At 46.4% G+C, this 24,782-nt stretch overlaps 1 pseudogene; it reads left to right on the forward strand.

Annotated features, from left to right (window-relative positions):
- The window catches only part of LOC108526761 (telomerase reverse transcriptase pseudogene), a 20,341-nt pseudogene extending 15,227 nt beyond the window's left edge, over positions 1 to 5,114 (forward strand).
- The last annotated feature ends 19,668 nt before the right edge of the window (positions 5,115 to 24,782 follow it).

Genomic DNA, 24,782 nt, shown 5'->3' on the forward strand with positions numbered 1-24,782 from the left:
CCGCCTCCCGGGTTTACGCCATTCTCCCGCCTCAGCCTCCGGAGTAACTGGGACTACAGGCGCCCGCCACATCGCCCGGCTAGTTTTTTTGTATTTTTTTAGTAGAGACGGGGTTTCACCGTGTTAGCCAGGATGGTCTCGATCTCCTGACCTCGTGATCCGCCCGTCTTGGCCTCCCAAAGTGCCGGCATTACAGGCTTGAGCCACCGCGCCCGGCCTGCTCAGCTACCTTTAGAGTAATGTCCCCAGCAGAGAGAAAAATAAACTTTCCGTGCCTTTCAGATTCAGGTTATCCATTATCTTTAGGTGACTTCTAAGGATTGTGAATGCTTGCAGACCTTGATCTCCTTGGCTTAAGAACTGAAAGGTTTTTTGGTTTTGTTTTTGGTTTTTATTTTATTGAAACAGGGTCTCACTCTGTCACCCAGGCTGGAGTGCAGTGGCGCAATCATGGTTCACTGCAGCCTCCACCTCCTGGACTCAAAGGATCCTGCCATCTTAACCTCCCAAGTAGCTGGGATCACATGCACGTGCAACCATACTGGGCTTTTTTTTTTTTTTTTTTTTTGAGACAGAGTCGCGCTCTGTTGCCCAGGGTGGAGTGCAGTGGTGGGATCTTGGCTCACTGCAACCTCTGCCTCCTGAGTTCAAGTGATTCTCCTGCTTCAGCCTCCCAAGTAGCTGGAATTACAGGCGCCTGCCACCACACCTGGCTAATTTTTGTATATTTAGTAGAGACGGGGTTTCACCATGTTGGCCAGGCTGGTCTTGAACTCCAGGTCTCAAATGATCTGCCTGCCTTGGCCTCCCAAAGTGCTGGGATTACAGGCGAGAGCCACCGCACCTAGCCTTCTACTCTTTATTTTGAAAAACAGCAAATTAAAAAAAATGCAATGGTTCTCAATCAGCCTGGACAACATAGTAAAACCCATCTCTACTTAAAATACAAAAAATTAGCCAGGCGTGCTGGTACACACCTGTAATCCCAGCTACTCAGGACACTGAGGCAGGAGAATCATTTGAACCAGGGAGGCAGAGGTTGCAGTGAGCCGAGATCATCCCACTGCACTCCAGTCTGGACAACAGAGTGAGACACTGTCTCAGAAAAAAAAAAAGCAATGAATTTCTGTATATTCTTCATGTAAATCACCAACTACAGTATTCACATGTTGCCACACTGCTCTATCACTCTCTCACTAGATATGTACATATTCTTGGTTTTTGATCATTCATTTCAGCAAAATTTACAGTCATCATGGCCTTTACTTCTAAATAACTTCATGTATCTCCCAAAAGCAAGGACATTTTCTTACATAGCCACAATAACGTGTTCTTTTATAAATGAACCTCAGTTTCAAAAAAACAAACTCAGTTTAAGAAAAACAAAAAATTAAAAATAAACTGAGGCAAATTAAATATTTTCTGTTTCAATATCTTGCACCCTGGGTTCAAAGACCTCCTTGCTCACTGAAGCTCACCTGCCCTGTTTGCCACTTGTCCATACCCTGGAGCTGTGGCCCATCCCTGCTGGGGAACATTCCGGAAGACCCTTGACTCCTTGGCTCTGCTGAGCCTCAGCTTCCTGCTGGGGCTTTGAATGTCTTAGTGCCAATCTACACATTTCCTTCCTTCTCTGAAAGCCAACAAGTTGATCATTCAATTAACAGAACACTTAGATTACTGTCAAAGTTAACATCTTTATTTTATTACTGTAATAAGAAACTTTAAACTCTAAAGGTTTCAAATTATTTGTTCATAAAATCCCTTATGATTATTACTTATGCAAGCAGGGTCCATCTTTTAATTTAATAATTTTTCAACTAGAGCAATTCGTTCATTTCACATTTATCAAGCATCTACTATATTCCAGGCATTTCTGGAATTTACATAGCTAGTACAGGCCGAGCGCGGTGGCTCACGCCTGTAATCTCAGCACTTTGGGAGACCGAGGCAGATGGATCACCTGAGGTCAGAGTTCAAGACCCACCTAGCCAACATGGTTAAACCTTGTCTCTCCTAAAAATACAAAAATTAGTCACACCTGTAATCCCAGCACTTTGGGAGGCTGAGGCGGGCGGATCACGAGGTCAGGAGATCGAGACCATCCTGGCTAACACGGTGAAACCCCATCTCTACTAAAAATACAAAAAATTAGCCGGGCGTGTGGCGGGCGCCTGTAATCCCAGCTGCTCCAGAGGCTGAGGCAGGAGAATGGCGTGAACCCAGGAGGCGGAGCTTGCAGTGAGCAGAGATCGCCTCTCTGCACTCCAGCCTGGGCGACAGAGCGAGACTCTATCTCAAAAAAAAAAAAAAAAAAATTAGCCTGGCGTGGTGGCATGTGCCTGTGGTCCCAGCTACTCGGGAGCCTGAGGCAGGAGAATCACTTGAACTCAGGAGGCAGAGGTGCAGTGAGCCAACATTGCACCACTGCTCTCTAGCCTGGACAACAGAGCGAGGCTCTGTCTCAATAAATATATACATACATACATAAATACATAAATACATAAATAAAATAGCTAGTACATTTGAACAACTACTATGTCCCAGGTACTGGGACACCTAGGTTAATCCTCACAATGATTTCTATTCCAATTTTCCAGATGCATAAACTAAGAAGTTAAGTAACTTGCCCAACACCCAGGCAATCTGCCTCCATCTGGAACCTGTGTTCACAGGCACCAGGTAACGCTGCTGGGCAAGCCTTAGGGGAAGCTCTTCTGTGGGGCCAGCAAGAGCACCCACACTGCTGAGATAGAGGGGACTCTTGCCTTAGGTGGGGCTGGTTGTTTTTGAAGGAAGGACTCCCCCAAAAGGCAATTCCATTTTCCCAGCTTCTGTGCTCTAGCAGATAAAATAGATAGCAGCAAAAAAAATGGCACCTCTGTGTGTGTGTAATTTTTTCTGAAAAATTGACAATGCAGTCAACCTTAACTTGGCTTCTAGGACATTCTCGGTGTTCTCTTCCCTCTGGTCATGCCTCCTCTGTCTCCTTCATCAACCTTCACCCTGGTTTTCCATGTCCCAGGACCTCAAGGCTCTGTGCGGGTCCTTTTTCCCTCACGTCCTATCTGACATTTAAATTTCCCTCTGTGGCCAGGCACGATGGTTCACACCTGTAATCCCAGCACTCTAGGAGGCTGAGGTGGGCAAATTGCTTGAGTCCAGAAGTTCAAGCCCACCCAGCCTGGCCAACACGTGAAACCCCCATCTTTACTAAAAATACTAAAATTAGCCAGGCGTGGTGGTGCCTGCCTGTAGTCCCAGCTACTCAGAAGGCTGTGGCAGGAGAATTATCTGAACCCTGTCTGGGCAATCAGAATGAGACCCTGTCTCAAAAAAAAAAAAGGCCGGGTATGGTGGTTCACGCCTGTAATCCCAGCACTTTGGGAGGCTGAGGCGGCTGGATCACCTGAGGTCACGAGGTTCGAAACTAGCCTGACCAACATGGCAAAACCCCGTCTCTACTAAGTACAAAAAAGTAGCCAAGTATGGGGGCGCATGCCTGTAATCTCAGCTACTTGGGAGACTGAGGCAGGAGAATCACTTGAACCTGGGAGAGAGAGATTGCAGTGAACTGAGATCGCGCCATTGCACTCCAGCCTAGGCGATAACAGCGAAACTCCGTCTCAAAAAAAAAAGGAAAAAAAAATCCCCTCTGGATCCCGCAGGGCTCCATCTTTCCCACGCTGCTCTGCAGCCTGTGTTACAGCTACATGGAGAACAAACTGTTTGCCGGGATACGGCGGGACGGGCTGCTCCTGCGTTTGGTGGATGACTTCTTGTTGGTGACACCTCACGTCCCCCACGCAAAAAACTTCCTCAGGACCCTGGTCCTAGGTGTCCCTGAGTACGGCTGCGTGGTGAAATTGTGGAAGACGGTGGTAAACTTCCCTGTGGAAGACGAGGCCCTGGGTCGCGTGGCCTTTGTCTAGCTGCCGGCCCACGGCCTGTTCCCCTGGGGCGGCCTGCTGCTGGACACCCGACCCTGGAAGTGCCGAGCGACTACTCTAGCTATGCCCGGATCTCCATCAGAGCCAGTCTCACCTTCAACCAAGGCTTCAAGGCCGGGTGGAACATGTGTCCCTTGTGAACTCTTTGGGGTCTTGCGGCTGAAGTGTCACAGCCTTTTTCTGGATTTGCAGGTGAACAGCATCCAGATGGTGTGCACCAACATCTACAAGATCTTCCTGCGGCAGGCCTACAGTTTCCAGGCGTGTGCACCCCAGTTCCCGTTTTCAGAGGTGAAGCCAGCTGGACTTCCTGGGTCAAGTGGGGCCTTGGAGAATTTTTCTGTCTTAAAGAAGGATTGTAAAACACACCAATCAGTGCTCTGTAGCTAGCAAGAAGATTGTAAAATGCACCAATCAGCATTCTGTAAAATGCACCAATCAGCACTCTGTAAAATGCACCAATCAGCATTCTGTAAAATGCACCAATCAGCAGGAGTCTAAAAGTAGCCAATTGTGGGGAGGATTGAAAAAAGGGCACTCTGATAGGACAGAAATGAAACATGGGCGGGGACAAATAAGGGAATAAAAGCTGCTCCACCCACCAGCCCATCCCCGCTCCCAGCTGCTAGAGATGGTAGCGGACTTGGGTATCCTCTCTCATCCTATGGGAGCTTTGTTGTGTTGCTCTGCACATCACAGTAAACTTTGCTACTGGTCACTCTTTGGGTACGTGCCATCTTTAAGAGCTGTGACATTCACGATGAAGGTGTCTGTGTTTCATTCTTGAAGTTAGGGAGACCAGGAACCCACCAGCAGGAAGCAACTCCAGACGCAGTTTCATCGGTAAGTTTGAAAGAATTACCCGTTTTTCGTGCGCCTCGTCTCTGACACGGCTTCCCTCTGCTACCCCATTCTGTGAAAGCCAAGTAACACAGGAATGTCGCTGGGGGTCAAGGGCGCCGCCGGTCGTCTGTCTTCTGAGGCCGTGCAGCGGCCTTCCAGCTCAAGTTTACTAGATACCGCGTCACCTACACCCGCCTCGTGGGGTCGCTCGGGACAGCCCAGAAGCAGCTGATTCGGAAGCTCCCAGGGACAACGCTGGCTGCTCTGGAGGCTGCAGCCAACCCAGTGCTGCCCTCAGACTTCGAAACCATCCTGGGCTGATGGCCGCCCACCCACAGCCCGGCCTAGCGAGGGCACACCCCAGCTCTCTCACACTGGGTTCTACGTCCGAGAGGGAGAGGGGCGGCCCACACCGAGGCCCGCACCGCTGGGAGTCTGAGGCCTGAGTGAGTGTCCAGCCGAGCCCTGAATGTCCAGCACACCCGCCATCCTCACTCCTCCTGGGCTGTCGCTCGGCTTCACCCCAAGTCCCGCTCCTCTTCACCGGGAGCCCGGCTTCCACTCCCCACAAGGGAATAGTCCTTTACCAGACTTGCCGTTCTCCACTCATCACCCTGACCTTCTCTGACGTCCACCCCCACCATCCAGGTGGAGACCCCGAGAAGGAAGACCCTGGGAGCTCTGGGAATTTGGGGTGACCAAGGGTGTGCCCTGCACCTGGATGGGGGTCCCTGGGGTTACACTGGGGTCTGCGGGAGAAAATACTGAATCTGTTTTTCAGTTTTGAAAAAAAATCTCCTCTGTGCTGGGCATCTCCCGTTTGCCCTCCGTTCTGCCTCCCTCTCTGTTCTGCAGGCTGCCCTGGAGAACTGCAGCAGGCTCACTTTCCCTCGGTTTCCACATGGGTTTTGCCAGTGGGAGGCACAAGCAAGAGACCAGAGTGAGGCAGGGAGTTTATTCTTGAGGGGTCATTGAGCGTTGGTGGTGTTCCTTACTGAAGTCCACAGTTCCTATTAGAACACCCTCTCCGTATAGCCCTCTCTCTCTGGCTTCCAGTAATCCTTCAGGCCTATTGTAGTAGTAGCAGCTCCCAGTATGCTGGCCCCAGGGTACTGCAGCCTTCGTTGAGTTTCCTTTTGTAATATTCCCTGTCCAGACCATCACCATTTTCTAGAGCTATATATTCAACTACGCATTCAGCCTCTTGACTTGAATTTCACACAGGTGCCTCAAATTCAAAACATGCACACCTGGGTTTTGTTACCTGCGGTTTTTTGTTTTCAGGCAGGGTCTCACACTGTTGCCAGGGCTGGAGTGCAGTGATATGATCATGGTTCACTGCAGCTTTGACCTTCCAGGCTCAAGAGATTCTCCCACTTTAGCCTCCTGAGTAGCTGGGACCACAGACACACACCGCCGCACCAAGCTAATTAAAAAAAAAAATTTTTATAGAGGCTAGGAGCAGTGGTTCACACCTGTAATCCCAGCACTTTGGGAGACCGAAACGGGTGGATCACCTGAGGTTAGGAGTCTGAGAACCAGCCTGGCCAACATGGTGAAACCCCATTTGTACTGAAAATACAAAAAATTAGCCTGGCACTTTGGCAGGCACCTATAATCTCAGCTATTTGGGAGGCTGAGACAGGAGAATTGCTTGAACCTGGGAGGTGAAGGTTGTAATGAGCTGAGATCGCAGCACTGCACTCCAGCCTGGGTAACAAGAGTGAAACTCTTTTTCAAAAAAGATGTTTTCATGAAGACAAGGTCTCTATGTTGCACAGGCTGGTCTTGAACACATAGACTCAAATGATCCTCTTGCCTCAGCCTCTCAAAGTGCTAGGATTACAGATGTGAGCCACCACACCCAGTTTAGATTCTTAATATTTTACCCCAAACCGGGTCATTTCTGGAATTCTGTGTCTTCATGAATGGTTAAGTCCATCCATCCCACATGCTATCTTCCTCCTCATCCATCCTCTACCATCAAATCCTCTTAATTTTACCCCTTAAATATCTCTAAAATTTCCCATTTCTGGCCATTTCTACTGCTGCCTATCCCAGATCAAAGTTACCACCATCCATGGCAATGGCCTGCAATGGCCTTGTTTGTTTTTGAGACAGAGTTTTGCTCTTGTCGGCCAGGCTGATGTTGGCTCACTGCAACCTCCGCCTTCCAGATTCAAGTGATTCTCCTGCCTCAGTCTCCCAAGTAGCTGGGATTACAGGTGGCCCGTTCCACCATGCCCAGCTAATTTTTATATTTTTAGTAGAGATGGGGTTTCACCATGTTGGCCAGACTGGTCTTGAACTCCTGACCACAGGTAATCCACGCAACTTGGCCTCCCAAAGTGCTAGGATTACAGGCATGAGCCACCCGCCTGGCCGCAATGGCTTTTATAACTGCTGCCTGCATTCACTCTCACCCTTTTCATATCCAGTCACCAGAACACTGATGGAGCGATCGTTTTAAACCCAAACTCTGATATCACATTCTTGCTTGAAACTTTTTAATGGATTATCACTGTTCTTAGGATATAAATCTTTATTATGAAAAACTTGGCTGGGCGCTGTGGCTCATGCCTGTAATTCTAGCACTTTAGGAGGCTGAAGAGATAGGATTGCTTGAGTCCAGAAGTTTAAGAGCAGCCTGAGCAACGTAGTGAGACTCTGTCTTTGTTTTTTTTTTTGTGTTTTTTTTCTTTTTTTTTTTTTTTTTTTTTTTTTTTTTTAAAAAAAGATGGAGTCTTGCTCTGTTGCCCAGGCTAGAATGCAGTGGCACAATCTTGGCTCACTGCAACTTCCACCTCCCAGGTTCAAGCAATTCTTCTATCTCAGCCTCCTGAGTAGCTGGGATTACAGGCACACACCAACACACCTGGCTAATTTTTGTATTTTTAGTAGAGACGGGTTTCACCATGTTGGTCAGGCTAGTCTTGAACTACTGACCTCAAGTAATCCACCTGCCTCAGCCTCCCAAAGTACTGGGATTACAGGAGTGAGCCACCACGCCCGGCCTCGTTTCTTTTTGCATCTTGGTCCTTTTTTTTTTTTTTTTTAGTCTTTTATTTTCTACCCATCTCCATTTTTTAATTAATATATATACAAATTTTAAAAAGGAAAAAAAATTCTACATGAGTATTCAGAGCAGGATTATTCATAATAGCTAATAAGTGGAAATAACTTGAATGTCCATCAGCGGATGATAAATAAAATATAACTTAGCCATACAGTGCAGTATTATTTGGCCATGGAAGTAATGAAGTATGAATACATGCTAGAGTGTGGATGAACCTTGAAAACATTATATTAAGTGAAAGAAGCAAGGCACAAAAGATCGCATACCATATAATTCCATTTATAGAAATGTCCAGAGTAGGCAAATCCAGAGACAGAAAGTAGATTGGTGGTTGCCTAAGGCTAGATGTTTGGGGGAAATGGAGAGTGCTGAAGGCTGCAGGGCTTTTTTTAGGGTGATGAAAATGTTCTAAAATTGACTGTGGTTATTGTACAACTCTGTGAACATACTAAAAACCAATGGATTGTATTTTTTTCCTTTATTGATTTTTTTTTTTTTATTTAAAATTTTTTTTTTTTTTTTTTTTTTAAGACAGAGTCTCACTCTGTTGCCCAGGCTGGAGCACAGTGGCATGGTCATAGCTCACTGCAGCCTCAACCTCCTGGGCTCAAGAGATCTTCCCAACTTAGCCTCTAGAGTATTGGGAATACAGGTACATACCACCATGCCTGGGTAACTTTTTAATTTTTCGTAGAGATGAAGTTGCACTATGTTGCCCAGGCTAATCTCAAAATCCCGGCCTCAAGCAATCTTCCCACCTTGGTTTCCCAAAGTGCTGGGATTACAGGCATGAGCCACCGTGCCCGGCTGAATTATACATCATTTCATTTCATTTCAGTTCAGTTCATTTCAGTTCATTTCGACTTAGTTTTGCTCTTGTCTCCCAGGCTGGAGTGCAATGGTGTGATCTTGGCTCACTGCAACCTCACCTCCCAGGTTATGTTAATTAGCTAGATTGAGCCATCCCACAATGTATACATATTTCATAACATCATGTTGTACATGATAAATTTATACGGTTTTTTTTTTTTTTTTTTTGAGACAGAGTGTCACTCTGTTGCCCAGGCTGGAATGCAGTGGCATGATCTCAGCTCACTGCAGCCTCCGCATCCCAGGTTCAAGCGATTCTCCTGCCTCAGCCTCCTGAGTAGCTGGGATTACAGGCACCCGCCACCACGCCCAGCTAATTTTTATGTTTTTAGTGGAGACGGGATTTCACAATGTTGGCCAGGCTGGTCTCAAACTCCTGACTTCAAGTGATCTACCCATCTTGGCCTCCCAAAGTGCTGGGATTACAGGCATGAGTCACTGCACCCTGCCTTTTATTTTCATTTTTATTTTTTTGAGATGGAGTCTCACTCTGTCACCCAGGCTGGAGTGCAGTGGTGCAGTCTCAGCTCACTGCAACCTCCACGTCCTGGATTCAAGCAACTCTCCTGCCTCAGCCTCCCAAGTAGCTGGGATTACAGGCGTGTGCCACCATACCCAGCTAATTGTTTGTATTTTTAGTAGAGACAGTGTTTCAGCATGTTGGCCAGGTGGTCTTGAACTCCTGGCCTCAAATGATCCACCTGTCTCTGCCTCCCAAAGTGCTGGGATTACAGGCATGAGCCACTTCAACCAGCTACCAAATTGTGCATTTTAAATGGATGAATTTTGTGCTGTGTGAATTATATCTCAATAATGCTCATATAGCCTGTGAAAGCTTACTTCAACTGGACCTTGTCTGCCGCACCTTACCTGGTCAACCTTAACCTCATTCCACAAAGCACAGCTCAATGTTCTCTTGGTTCCTCCAATGCAGCACACTGCAGCCCTCCTCCGAGCTTGGGCTTTTAAACACACCCCTTCTTAGAGCACTCTTCCGCCTTTTCACATAATTCACTCCTCCACATTGATACCACTTTCTCAAGGAAGCCTCCCTGCCCACCCACCCTGAGTGATGATCAAGTTCCTCTTCTGGGCCTGCCAAAGCACCTCTTTTACTTTGCTCTCTACCAAACGTCACTTTGTGATGATTTGAATCATGTCTGTCTTCCCCACTAAACTAGGCCCCAAGAAGGCAGCTCCATGCCTGCTTTGCTCACCCTTGCGCTTAACCCCTGTGCCTAGCCCTGGCCTAACACATGAGGAGGCCTCCAGATATCTTGGTTGAATAATAAATGAGCACTGTATTACTGTTTGCCCGCAACTTGGAAAACAAATGATAGGTTCAACAATTCTAGAGCTGCACAAATGACTCAACAAAAACATGTTCGTAGGCACTCCCAACTTGAAATTAGAAGGTTGGAAACTCAGAGGACGGAACAGGCTTAGATAGAAACATTGGCCTCTTCCCAGGAAAGTTCTCCCCAGGAGGTGGGGAGCAAACTCTCCGAGCAGCCAATTACTGGGAACTCATGACTAAGCCCTGTTGCTGTTTATCAAGATACAGACTGACTCTCAGAAGTTCTAGGGTGAACCAAATCCTGCTTCAACCCCATGGGCTTTCAGCGTAGGACTTTTTCTTTTTGTTGGTGATTGCACACCCTACTGGTGGCTTAACCAATACATTGCCTCAGCCCCTGTGATACTCCAGCTCCCCATCCCTTTTATGATGCCTCAAGTATCATAAAAGCAGAGAAAAATCATATATCAACTTTTTTGTTCTGAGGTCTTTCACACACTGGACTTATTTTAATCATAATTGTCAATTGTAAATAAATGTAATTACTATGTTCCTTTTTTGATGTCAAATTGTTGCAATTTGGACAGTGGCTTCCTTATCCTTCTACCATTGCTGGCCTAAAATCCTTGTGTTCTAGGCCCATTCTAAATTGTCCTTGTTCCAAGACACAGAATCAGCCACCCCCTAAGAAGTCTCATTTCCTTTTGATGGGTGCATGAAAGTGGGAGGTTGGAGGAAGAAATGCTGTTAATGAGCTAGGTGCAGTGGCTTAGCCTGTAATCCCAACACTTTGGAAGGCTGAGGCAGGTGGATCACCTAAGGTCAGGAGTTCATGACCAGCCTGGCCAACATGGTGAAACCCCATATATCTACTAAAAATACAAAGAATTAGCTGGGCGTGGTGGTGTGTGCCTGTAATCCCAGCTACTCAGGAGGCTGAGGCAGGAGAATTGCTTGAACCCGGGAGGTGGAGGTTGCAGTGAGCTGTGATTGTGCCACTGCACTCCAGCCTGGGCAACAGAGAGAGACTCCATCTCGAAAAGAAAAGAAAAGATGTGGCTGGGGCACGGTGGCTCACGCCTGTAGTCCCGGTACTTTGGGAGGCCGAGGCAGATGGATCACAAGGTCAGAAGTTCGAGACCAGCTTGGCCGTTATGGTGAAACTGCATCTCTACTAAAAATACAAAAATTAGCCAGGTGTGGTGGCAGATGCCTATAATCGCAGCTACTCAGGAGGCTGAGGGAGTAGAACTGCTTGAACCTGAGAAGGGAAGGTTCAGTGAGCCAAGATTGAGCCACTGCACTCCAGCCTGGCAACAGAGCGAGACTCCATTTCCAAAAAAAAAAAAAAAAGAAATGCTGTTAATGAACTGTATTTTAGGGTCAGAGCCAGGAAATTATATTTCTCTTAAAGGTTTTGGGTTCACAATAATGTTTCCAGTTGAACTCTACTTTGTAATTTTTTTTCAATATGAAATATTTTAGGCCAGGCCGGGCGGCTCATGCTTGTAATCCCAACACTAGGAGGCGAGATGGGAGAATTGCTTGAGACCCAGAGTTCGAGACCAGTCAGGGCAACATATCACAACCCCATCTCTATAAAAGAAAAAAAAAAAAGAGATAATTGTTTTCATTTATCTTATCTGCAATATTCCTTCATAGAGATTTAATCTTCACCCTCACTGTAATTGCATTTCCTTTACTAGCCCTCATTTGCCTTGCCAACCACCATTATACCGTTACTTTGCTAATGGTGATGTCTGTTGGCTTGGTCTCCTTGTTCTGGTTGACCAGACTCTACTCCTGTTACAAACAGCAGGAAACACACCCCCCAAACACAGATACACACACATTGGAAGCCCACATGAATTTCACGTGCATCGTTTGAGGCAGCCTCCTGAGAGCCAGTCATCCAAGACAGTGACTGCTTCGGGAGTAAAACTAACTGAGAGAGTTTCAGGGAACTTTGTTGTTGTTTTACTGGGTTGACATTTGGGAAGTTTAAGGTCTTTATTGCCCTGAGAGAGTATTTTAACTTAATTTTTTTTTTTTTGAGACAAGAGTCTTGCTATGATGCTCAGGCTGCTCACGAACTCCTGGGCTTGAGCAATCCTCCTGCCACAGCCTTCTGAGCAGCTGGGATTACATAGGTGCACATCACCATACCTGGCTGTTTATCTTGCTTTTTGTCATTAGAAAAGTATCACACAAAGAAATTACAAAGAAGACTATTTCATTCAGAAATGTTGAAAACTACTGAAAAGTATAAAGATGAAACTAAAAATCATGCCAATCTCATCATCCAGAAATAACTGAGGGCCAAGGCGCAGTGGCTTACGTGTGTAATCCCAGCACTTTGGGAGGCTGAGGCAGAAGGATCACTGGAGCCCAGGAGTTCAAGACCTGCCTGGGCAATATAGAGAGACCCCATCTCTACAAAAATACAAAAGAAACAAATAACTGAAGCTAACATTTTGAAAAAAGAAGTAGGCTGAGCGTAGTGGCTCACGCCTGTAATCCCAGCACTTTGGGAGGCCGAGGTGGGCAGATCACCTGAGGTCAGGAGTTCAAGACCAGCCTGACTGATATGATGAAACCCCATCTTTAATGAAAATACAAAAATTAGCCGGGCGTGGTGGCACTCACCTGTAATCTCAGCTACTCGGGAGGCTGAGACAGGAGAATTGCTTGAACCTGGGAGGCAGAGGTTGCAGTGAGCCAAGATCACACCATTGCACTCCAGCCTGGGCAACAAGAGTGAAACTCCATCTCAAAAAAAGTACTGAGAATATGAAAAACCTTTTTTTTCTAGATCCATCAATGCCTCTTGAAGAGAGTATCAAAAATCAATATGAAACTGAAAGAGCTACTGAACTGCAGACAAAAATTTCATCAGATACATCAGAGATTTCTCTAAAGGTTAAAAAAAATGTGAGAAATATTAAGAGTCAATTGCCTGGTGTGGTGGCTTGCACCTATAATCCCAGCTACTTGGGAGGCTGAGGCAGAAGAATCCTTTGAACCCAGAAGTTAGAGGTTACAATAAGTTCTGATTGCACTACTGCACTCCATCCTGGGCCACAGGACAACAAGACTCTGTCTCAAAAAAAAAAAAAAAAAAAAAAAAAAAAAAAAATTAGTTTGAAAAAGCATCAGTTTTGGTAATATGATTTTTTTTTTTTTTTTTTTTTTTTTTTTGAGACGGAGTCTCGCTCTGTTGCCCAGGCTGGAGTGCAGTGGCCGGATCTCAGCTCACTGCAAGCTCCACCTCCCAGCCGATAGAATGCTGATTTAAATGTATTTATGAGAAAATGTCACCTTGTCACCTGAGTTAAAACACCCTTACAATCAAAATGGCAGGGTAAAAACTGTGGGCTCCAAAGTTCATGCTTTCCCTAATTTCATTTCTTTAAAAACATTTTTGGCTGGGCACAATGGCTCACGCCTGTAATCCCAGCACTTTGGGAGGCCGAGGTGGGTGGATCACAAGGTCAGGTGATTGAGACCATCCTGGCTAACACAGTGAAACCCCGTCTCTACTAAAAATACAAAAAATTTAGTCAGGTGTGGTGGCATGCACCTGTAGTCCCAGCTGCTCGGGAGGCTGAGGCAGGAGAATCACTTGAACCCGGGGGATGGAGGTTGAAGTGAACCGAGATGGTGCCACTGCACTCCAGCCTGGGTGACAGAGCAAGACTCCATTACAAAAAAAAAAAATTAGTAGGTAACTATGTTTTGTTTTATTCTTAACTAATGTTTCTTTTTTCTTAATCCAGTGAAATTGAGCAGTGGGGGGTTGTATACCAACTTTAGTGACACTAATGTTAATAAGTTCTGATGACCTGCTACCATCGGACCAGCTGAATATTTCTTAATGAGGAACACTTCTTTCTGGGTGGTTAAACTTAGTCAACCATCCCATAAAAATCAGAAGACTCCTCTGCTGCCTAATTAAACAGTCAGAAAACCAGTTTTTTAATTTAAAAAAAAAAAGGTTTAAGATTCAAGCCTATTTTTAGGCTCATCCTCTAAGAGAAATGAGTAAGCAAAGGCTGAGCTGTAATCACAACATCCAGGGCTGCACTCAGTCCTGAAGCATCAGAACACACACACGGGCAGCCTGAGCGCCTCGAGTGCCCTTGCTGCCGCCACTGTTACCAGAGAAAAATGAGGTTGGTTCGCCTGGCAAGTAACAAACGACTTGCCGTGAGAACACAGGGTTTTTGGTGGTTGTTTTTGTTTATTGTGGGGTGTTTTTTTTGAGACAGAGTCTCACTCTGTTGCCCAAGCTGGAGTGCAGTGGCGTGATCTCAGCTCACTGCAACCTCAGCCTCTCAGGTTTAAGCGATTTTCCTGCCTCAGCCTCCCAAGTAGCTGGGATTACAGGTGCCCGCCACTATGCCCAGCTAATTTTTGTATTTTTAATAGAGATGGGGTTTTGCCATGTTGCCCAGGCTGGTCTTGAACTCCTGACCTCAGGTGATCCACCTGCTTCAGCTTCCCAATACTGGGATACAGGCATGAGCCACCGCGCCTGGTTGGAGAACGCAGGTTTTGATCAGTAGGAGTTTTACTCAGCACAAGAAAGAAGGACACTGGGCGTGTTCTTGAAAGCAGTGTCTCCCTGAGGGAAAGTGACAGGAAGGTTTTCCAGGGTGATAGAAATGGGAGAGGGTGCATGACCACTTATAGAGGAGGGGTCCCAATTGTCCAGATGCAGTGAGCCATTATGCCAGCCCATACATGTGATGGTAATGAAACCGTTGCTCCTGCTGGGAGCAGAACTCTAGCACTGTCGTGAGGAAAGTTCACTCTGGTTCATCTGTGAGTTGGGGTCTGTCAGGAGCTGGTTCCAACAAACAAGAGGACCACATTCCACATAGGGTTCAGTGGAAAACAGGTTGCAGGGCAGGAGGCTGTAGAACAGGCTGATTGCTCAAGTTGACTAAACCCTTATAATCCCTGGAGACCCTTCCTGTCTGCTTATAGCCTCCCCATCCCCCCAACACTGCCACAGCAATGAAGGGCCCAGCAAGGCACCCCCACAACCTGTTTCAGCCCCAGCAGAGCATCCTTCACTCCTCTCTTTCTCTCCCTCCTGCATCCAATCATCAAGTATGTCCAAAACCCACTCCTCCCCCAGATCTGAGTCTCCATCTCCTCTCACCAGAATTACAGTGTCAGCCTCCAAACAGACACCCCCTCCTCTACTCCCTCCTGTACCTCCCCATACGGTCTCTCAACACAGCAGCTGTGCTGATTACTTGAAAATGAGGCCTGGCGCGGTGGCTAACACCTGTAATCCCAGCACTTTGGGAGGCCGAGGCAGGTGGATCACCTGAGATTGGGAGTTCGAGACCAGTCTAAGCAACATGGAGAAACCTCATCTCTACTAAAAATACAAAATTAGCTGGGTGTGGTGGTGCTTGTCTGTAATCCCAGCCACTCGGGAGGCTGAGGCACGAGAATCACTTGAACCCAGGAGGTGGAGGTTGTGGTGAGCTGAGATTGCGCCATTGCACTCCAGCCTGGGCAACAAGAGCGAAACTCCGTCTCAAAAATAAATAAATAAATAAATAAATAAATCAGACACTGGCCCTGTGCTTAAAACCCTTCATGGGGTGAGATCTCACTCAGAGTAAGAGTTGTAACTTTACAGGGGCCCACAAGACCCTTTACTGTCTGACTTCATCTCCTCCCACTCTTCCCTGCAGCCCCCCCACTCAGCCCCTCCAGCCCCTGCAGTCCCTAGTGCAGACCAAGCACACTCCAGGCATAGGGCCTTGGCACTGCCCACCCCTCTAATGCTGTACCCCAGATACCTGCTTGCCTGATGCCCTCATCTCTGGCAAGTCTCTGTTCATTTCTCAGTTCCCTTCCTCTTCTCCTTCCCTCCTCTCCTCTTCCCCTCACCTCCTCCTCCCTCCCTCTCTCCTTCCCTCCCTCCCTTCCTTCCTTCTTTCTTTCTGTTTCTTCTTTCTCTCTTTCTTTCTCTTTCTTTCAACGGAGTTTCACTCTTGTTGCCCAGGCTGCGGTGTAATGGCACAATCTTGGTTCACTGCAACCTCCGCCTCCCAGGTTCAAGCGATTCTCCTGCCTCAGCCTCCTGAGTAACTGGGATTACAGGTGCCCGCCACCAAGCCCGGCTAATTTTTTTGTATTTTTAGTAGAGACGGAGTTTCATCATGTTGGCCAGGCTGGTCTTGAACTCCTGACCTCAGGTGATCTGCCCACCTCGACCTCCCAAAAGTGCTGAGATTACAGGCGTGAGCCACTGCACCTGGCAGTTTTTTTGTTTTGTTTTGAGTTTCACCCATTTTTTTGGGGGTCTCACTGTTGCTCAGGCTGGAGTGCGGTGGTGCAATCACGGTTCACAGCAGGCTAGACTCGAGTGATCCTCCCATCTCAGCCTGCAGAGTACCTGCGACTATAGGTGCACACCCCCACACCTGGCTAATTTTTTTTGTATTTTTTTTTTAGAGATGAGATTTTGCTGTGTTGCCCAGGCTGGTCTCAAACTCCTGGGCTCAAGCAATCAGCCTCAACCTCCCAAAGTGCTAGGATTACAGGCATGAGCCACTGACCCCAGCCTATTTCTATTTCTTAATGAGAAGAGATCTTTCCAGGACCACCCTATTTAAAATTTCACCCGCCGGGCGCGGTTGTCAAGCCTGTAATCCCAGCACTTTGGGAGCCTGAGACGGTGCATCACTGAGGTCAGGAGATCGAGGGACCATCCTGTAACATGGTGAAACCCCGTCCTCTACTAAAAAAAAAATTACAAAAAAAAAAAAAAAAAAATGCCAGGCGTGAGTAAGGCGGCGCCTGTAGTCCCAGCTACCTCGGGAGACTGAGCAGGAGAATGCGTGACCCGGAGGCGGAGCTTGCAGTGAGCTGAGGATCCGCCACTGCATCCAGGGCCTTGTGGCGACAAAGCGAGGACTCTGTCTCAAAAAAAAAAAAAAAAAAAGTGTCTTATAAAAGATAGTCAAAGGAAAAAGAAACAATGAACCACATCATGGAGAAATGATTGTGGTTAGCAACGATCCACTCTTTATATTCAAAATGATAGTACAGGTCGGGCACAGTGGCTCATGGCTGTAATCCCAGCACTCTGGGAGGCCAAGGTGGGTGGATCACCTGAGGTCAGGAGTTTGAGACCAACCTGGCCAACATGGTGAAACCCCATCTCTACTAAAAATACAAAAGTTAGCCAGGCGTGGTGGTGGGCACCTATAATCCCAGCTACTTGGGAGGATGAGGCAGAAGAATCACTTGAACCCGGAAGGCATAGGTTACAGTGAGCCAAGATCATACCACTGCACTCCAGTCTAGGCGACAAGAGTGAAACTCCATCTGAAAAAAAAAAAAAGATTTTACATAAAATCAGAGTATCTGTCCATCCCACTGCTCCTGCCAACCTTGCCTTACCTGACTGCAAGCAGCTTGCCTTTGTTGGTTTAGGAAGTGCACTGCTCCTGCTTCATTAATTCTCAAATTCATTTCAAAATCATAGATTGCTGGACAGGTGCGGTGGCTCACGCCTGTAATCCCAACACTTTGGGAGCTGAGGTGGGTGGATCACTGAGGTCAGGAGTTCGAGACCGGCCTGAGCAACATGGTGAAACCCCGTCTCTACTAAAAATACAAAAATTAGTTGGATGTGGTTGCAAGTCTCTGTAATCTCAGCTACTAGGGAGGCGAGGCTGGAGAGTCGCTTGAACCCGGGAGGTGGAGGTTGCTGTGAGCCGAGATCATACCATTGCACTCCAGCCTGAGTGACAGAGGGAGATGCTGTCTCCAAAAAAAAAAAAAAAAAAAAAATCATAGATTGCTTTATTATCCAATCATGACTTTCTTGAACAGTGCATCTTTTTCATTTTTTTTTTAGAGGTTTCTAATCATCTTTCCATTTTTTCATTAGAAGACAAGAGTTTTTTTTTTGTTTTTTTTTTTGTTGTTGTTTTTTTTTTTGATACGGAGTCTCACTCTGTCACCCAGGCTGGAGTGCAGTGGCGCGACCTCGGCTCACTGCAATCTCCACCTCCCGGGTTCACGCCATTCTCCTGCCTCAGCTTCCCGAGTAGCTGGGACTACAGGCACCCACCACCACGCCCAGCTAATTTTTTGTATTTTTAGTAGAGACAGGGTTTCACTGTGTTAGCCAGGATGGTCTCGATCTCCTGACCTCGTGATCCGCCCGTCTCGGCCTCCCAAAGTGCTGGGATTACAGGCGTGAGCCACTGTGCCCGGCCAGAAGACAAGACTTAATGCCTGCAGCTCACTGAGGACTTCAACATTCATCATCACATAAAGCAGCTGTTATGTTGCAATGTCTTTATCTGCAGTCCTCGGTCAGTTTCACTCTTTCCTATATCCTATATGTTCCTCTGTCTTGAATTATTCTCTTATTTTCCTGGAATTCATGCAACAAATGAAATCAAATGTTGTTTGTTTGTCGTGTGTCTACCAGTATCTCTGTTTCGTTCGTGTCAAGAATCTTGTCAATGTTTATAGCCCGGGCGACTATTGGTGCCAACAGAAGCCAGACTTTGCAGCCCAGTTTTGCTCATATGTTGCCCAAGCTCACTCTGCATCCCTATACGCCTCTCTCACAGTGGCTAAGAAACCACATAGAAACCAGCCTGGGTGGCATGGGGAACATCTAGATTCTTATAAAGCAAATCTGCTTAGAGCAAAGTATAACTGAACTAGCCAGAAATGTAGAGCATCATTGTTGCTTTCTGTCAACCATCAAGAGGTGAAATCGCTGTAGGAAGACAACCAGCTGGGGGGAGGGGGAGAATGAGTTAAGGATCTGGAATTTCAGGAAAAATGGAGAAAAGTTGAGAGAGAACCTGGATTTAACATTCAAACCTCAGCTTAAGAAAGAAAACTGAGGCCAGGTGCAGTGGCTCACGCCTATAATCTCAGCACTTCGGGAGTCTGAGGCAGCTGGGTCACAAGGTCAGCAGTTCCAGACCAGCCTGGCCAATATGGTGAAACCCCATCTCTACTAAAAACACAAAAAATTACCCGGGCGTGGTGATGCGCGCCTGTAGTCCCAGCTACTCAGGAGGCTGAGGCAGGAGAATCACTTGAACCTGGGAGGCAGAGGTTGCAGTGAGCTGAGATTGCACCACTGCACTCCAGCCTGGGCGAAAGAGCGAGACTCCGTCTCAAAAAAAAAAAAAAAAAATAACAAAAATTAGCCAGGCGTGGTGGTTTGCCCCTGAGGTCCCAGCTACTCTGGAGGCTGACAGAGGATCGCATGAGCCCAGGAGGCAGAGGTTACAATGAGCCAAGATCATGCCACTGCACTCCAGCCTGGGTGACAGAGCGAGATCCTGTCTCAAAAAAAAAAAGGCCAGGCATGGTGCCTCATACCTATAATCCCAGCACTTTGCGGGGCAGAGGCAGTTGGATCACTTGAGGTCAGGGGCTTGAGACCAGCCTGGCCAACATGGCAAAACCCCGTCTCTACTAAAAATACAAAAATTAGCCAGGCATGGTGGTGGACGCCTGTAATCCCATCTACTCCAGAGGCTGAGAATCGCTTGAATCCACGAGGCAGAGGTTGCAGTGAACCGAGATCGCGCCACTGCACTCCAGGCTAGGCAACAGAGCAAGACTCTGTCTCAGAAAAAAAAAAGAGAGAGAAATCTCCAGTTTGGCTAGAATGATGGAGTTAAATGCTCAAAATATCAAGCATAAATTTAATTGGAGAAGAACTGAAACTCGTCAAAAATAGAGATGATAATTTCCAGAAGGCCACAGCTTGTCCCTTGATTTCCTACTTGCGTTTTGGGAAACGCCATACTCCACATCGCATGGGCAAGTCATCCGAAGCCACATGGGAACAGAACAACCAGAAGCCTCCTTCCAGGCTGGCTGAATGAGGGTCTCTTTCATCTTTTTCTTCTGGCAGAGGCCTTGGCAGCCACAGGCTCACAGCACCCTCTGCTGTTAAATTGCAAAGGATGGTGCCTGGGTTTTGAGACTGAGACTGCTAAAGAATTCTGGTCTGGGACAGGAAGAAAATTACATGAGCAGAAGAAATTCAAAATTGTTTTAATACCTCTAAATAAGTAAAAGAGCCAGGTGTGGTGGTGCCCAGTTACAGTCCTGGCTACTCGAGAGACTGAAGTGAGAGGATCACTTGAACCCAGGAGTTTGAGGCCAGCCTGGGCAACAGAGAGAGACCTCATCTCTACAAAAAAAAACTTTTTAAATTAGCTGGACATAGTGATGTGAGCCTATAATTTCAGCTACTCCGGGGGCTGAGGCAGGAGGATAGATTGAGCGCGGGAGTTCAAGGTTACAGTGAGCTATGTTGTGCCACTGCACTCTAGCCTGGGTAACAGAGCAAAACCTCATGTCAAAAAAAAAGTTTAGTGTTCTTAATTGATTAATTTTTTAAAAATTGTTTTCATGAAAAACTTCAGGATGGGTTAATTTTACGGGTGACAGGAGGCAATGATAAAGCCAAGAAAATTATGCAGCTAAACTTTTCACCAAGGCAGATTTTCAGCCTTTTCCAAGCCAAGTAGTGGAAATGCCCAATTCACCCCACCGAGGTTCCAAAAGAGGAAAACACACTTTCTAGCAGTGTTAGTGAAACTCATGTAACACTGTCTCCATTGAGATCGAGCCCTGAGTAAAAAAATGGGGGAGACGAGCAGGCTTAGAATTATATATAGGGGACTGGGGCATAGCTTTCAGACCCCATAAAGAATAAACCTCCAGCTTTTCAGTTCCAGCATTTTAATACGCCTACCTGCCTGAACAGAGGTAAAATTAGAGACTACATGGTAACATTACAATAGAAGTTTTTACTTCTATTTATAACTTATTTGGTTATTTTTCCTTACCAAAAGCACAAGACAGCCTCAATATCCTTAAATGCCCCAAGTCCTAAAGTTACTTATTTAACCCTGAGAGATCTAGCCGTTATAAAATAGAACAGTTGTCAGTCATGAATCATTTGTGTGCTTTTTTTTTAAGTCAATCAATTTTTATTCAGGGAATTGCATTTGTGTTGTGATTTCTTCCACTGTCCATCAAGGTCACTTTAGATCCTCTAAAGAACTGGAGTCAAAATATTTATCTTCAAGTTAGCCCTTTTTAATGAAACGGATGCTTATTTTAATCCAGTTGTCCTGTCAGCCCGTAATTCTTTTATTTTGCTTCTGTCATCTCCTTTTAATGTGGATATACTGAAGAAGACTTCAAAATTCACCAAGAATCTTTGAGATCTAATTTCTTTTTTTTAAATGGAGTCTCACTCTATTGCTAGGCTGGAGTGCAGTGGCATGATCTTGGCTCATTGCAACCTCCCCCTTCCAGGTTCAAATGATTCTCCTGCCTCAGCTTCCCGAGTAGCTGGGATTACAGGCGTGCCTCACCACACCCGGCTAATTTTTGTGTTTTTAGTAGAGAAGGGGTTTCAACATGTTGGCCAGGATGGTCTCGATCTCTTGACTTCATGATCAGCCTGCCTTGGCCTCCCAAATTGCTGGGATTACAGGCGTGAGCCACCGCGCCTGGCCACAGGATCTAATTTCTTCAACCAATTTAAGGTCATTTTTAGTGTAGGTGATCTGCCTGGTTCTCAGTTTGACACCCTCTCTAAACATAAATGAGTTCAAATCATATTCATTCCTAAGCGATTGCACTCAAGAATAGTACAGATGTGTGGAATATGCCAATACCTTTAACTCCAGACATCATGTTCTCAAGATAAAAGCCTTTCAAACAAAAAGCCATTTTATGTATCAAGTCAACATGAAATTGGAATACAAAATTAATACAGCTGAGGATGAGGATTTCGCTCATATCCCATGCTGTTTAACTAACTATTCTACAGTCCTAGAATCAACCTTTTTTATTATTATTAAGAGACAGAGTCTGTGTTACCCAGGCTGGAGTACAGTGGTGCCATCAAAAGTCAGTGCACCCTCCAACTCCTGGGCTCAATCCTCTTCCCTTAGCCTCCGCTTCCTGAGTAGCTGCAACCATAGGCACATGCCGTGATACCCAGCTAATTTTTAAATTTTTATGGAGATGAGGTGTTACTTTCTTGCCCAGGCTGGTCTTGAACGCCTGGCTTAAAGCAACACTCCCACCTAGTGTGGGGATTGCAGGCATGAGCCACTGTGCCTGGCCTGGAACCAAACTTTATGGCTATCAATACTCCCATAAATTAACTGTCTCAGGTATCAAAATATCCCTTCTTATATGTATCAAAACTCATACTGAACAATGAGTTCTAGGTTGCAAAAGAGGATTTATTTTTTGCACCTATCCATAAGTCTTTGTCCACAAGTTAAACAAAAACATATGTAAGTGCAGTGTGTGCTCTTCTTAAGTACGTTAGTAGACATACTACTGAGAGGCCACGCCGCACAGGGGTTAGGTGACTAGACTTGGGAGCCAGGTTGCTAGTTCAAAGATGTGCCCTTCCATTTACTGAGTGACTTTAGGCAAACTCCTTCTCTTGGTGTCTCAGTATCCTCAGTTGTGAAATGGGGATGACATTAAGACCTATTTCGGCCGGGTGCGGTGGCTCATGCCTGTAATCCCATCTCTTTGGGAGGCCGAGGAGGGTGGATCATGAGGTCAGGAGATCGAGACTATCCTGGCTAACACGGTGAAACCCTGTCTCTACTAAAAAACAAAAAATTAGCCGGGTGTGGCGGTGAGGGCCTGTAGTCCCAGCTACTCGGGAGGCTGAGGCAGGAGAATGACGTGAACCTGGGAGGCGGAGCTTGCAGTGAGCCAAGGGTGCACCACTGCACTCCAGCCTGGACGACAGAGTGAGACTCTGTCTCAAAAAATAAAAATAAACATAAAAATAAAAAAAGACCTATTTCATGGGGTTTGTTATGACGATTAAATGAGTTAATTTTTGTAATGTGCTCACAACACCACTTGGGAGAACTATGTAAGTATTGGTTTAATGCCAACCAATAATTAAATGATGCTGAACAATAATACAATAAAAATTATACAGTGGTTTGAAGTCGGCTTTTCACTATTTAGAATTGCAACTGACAGAGGTGTTTTGTTTTATTTTGTTTTGTTTTGTTTTGTTTCATTTCGAGATGGAGCTTTGCTCTTGTTGCCCAAGAGCAGGAGTGCAGTGGCGTGATCTTGGCTCACTGCAACCTCCGCCTCCTGGGTTCAAGCGATTCTTCAGCCTCAGCCTCCCAGGTAGCTGAGATTATAGGCGCCCGCCACCACACCAGCTAAATTTTGTATTTTTAGTAGAGACGGGGTTTCGCCATGTTGACCAGGCTAGTCTTGAACTCCTGACCTCAGGGGATCTGCCTGCCTCAGCCTCCCAAAGTGCTGGGATTGCAGCCGTGAGCCACTGCGCCTGGCCTTGACAGAGGTTTTATCAATAATATCTTCTTGTTTGTCTTCATGAGGTCTCTTTCAGGCTGTTATGCCTTGGTCACCATCTTCTGCTGAGGTCTGACAAAGGCTTTACTTTCTGCTAAGGGGAAGAAAAGTTGGCCTCATGGGGTCAGAATAAATGGTTTAGCAGTGGTGGAAGAGGCTCTTGGAGTGTAAAGTGACACAAGCAAGTTTCATGTCAGTCTTATTCTTTGCTTCCTTGTAACTGCCACATAAAAGGTGCCCAACATATGTATCGTTCATTGATGAATCCTGTAACCCCAAGACAATGGTCATCTTCTGTGACTGGCAGACAATTCACAGCTCTAGAATTTCTATAAAGAAAAGGCTAGGATGGGCGCAGTGACTCACGCCTGTAATCTCAGCACTTTGGGAGGCCAAGGCAGGCAGATCACGAGGTCAGGAGTTCGATTCCAGCCTGGCCAACATAGTGAAACCCCATCTCTACTATAAATACAAAAGTTAGCCGGGCATGGTGGTGCACACCTGTAGTCCCAACTACTCAGGAGGCTGAGGCAGGAGAATTACTTGAACCCAGGAGGCAGAAGTGGTGGTGAGCTGAGATGGCATCACTGCACTCCAGCCTGGGCAACAGAGCAAGACTCTGTCTCAAAAAAAAAAAAAAAAGAGAAAAGGCTGAAGGCCGGGTGCAGTGGGTCATGCCTGTAATCTCAGCACTTTGGGTTTGTTTGTTTGAGATGGAGTCTCACTCTGTCACCCAGGCTGGAGTGCAATGGCATTATCTTGGCTCACTGCAACCTCCACCTCCCAGGTTCAAACGATTCTCCTACCTCATCCTCTCGAGTAGCTGGGACTACAGGTGCACACCACCTTGCCCAGCTAATTTTTGTATTTTTAGTAGAAACGGGGTTTCACTATGTTGGCCAGGCTGGTCTTGAACTCCTGACCTCAAGCGATCCTCCTGCCTCAGCCTCCCGAAGTGCTGGGATTACAGGTGTGAACCACTACACCCGGCCGTAATCTCAGCACTTTGGGAGACTGAAGCAGGAGGATTACTTGAACACAGTTCTAGACCAGCTTGGGCAACATAGTGAGACCCCTGTCTCTACAAAAATTTTAAAAATTAGGCAAATGTGGTGGCATATGCCTGTAGTCCCAACTACTCAGGCAGCTGAGGCAGGAGAATTGCTTGAGCCCAAGACGTCAAGGCTGCAGTAAGCCATGATCACACCACTGTACACTGTACTCCAGCCTGGGTGACACAGGGATACCCTGTCTCAAAAAAAAAAAAAAAAAAAAAGACGGATGCTTAGGCATGGCCATGTGATTGGAAGGGAAACCAGCAGACTTCTGTCAAGTAAAGAAA

Source organism: Rhinopithecus bieti, unplaced genomic scaffold (genome assembly GCF_001698545.2).
Source record: "Rhinopithecus bieti isolate Rb0 unplaced genomic scaffold, ASM169854v2 scaffold_4544, whole genome shotgun sequence".
Classification (NCBI taxonomy): domain Eukaryota; kingdom Metazoa; phylum Chordata; class Mammalia; order Primates; family Cercopithecidae; genus Rhinopithecus; species Rhinopithecus bieti.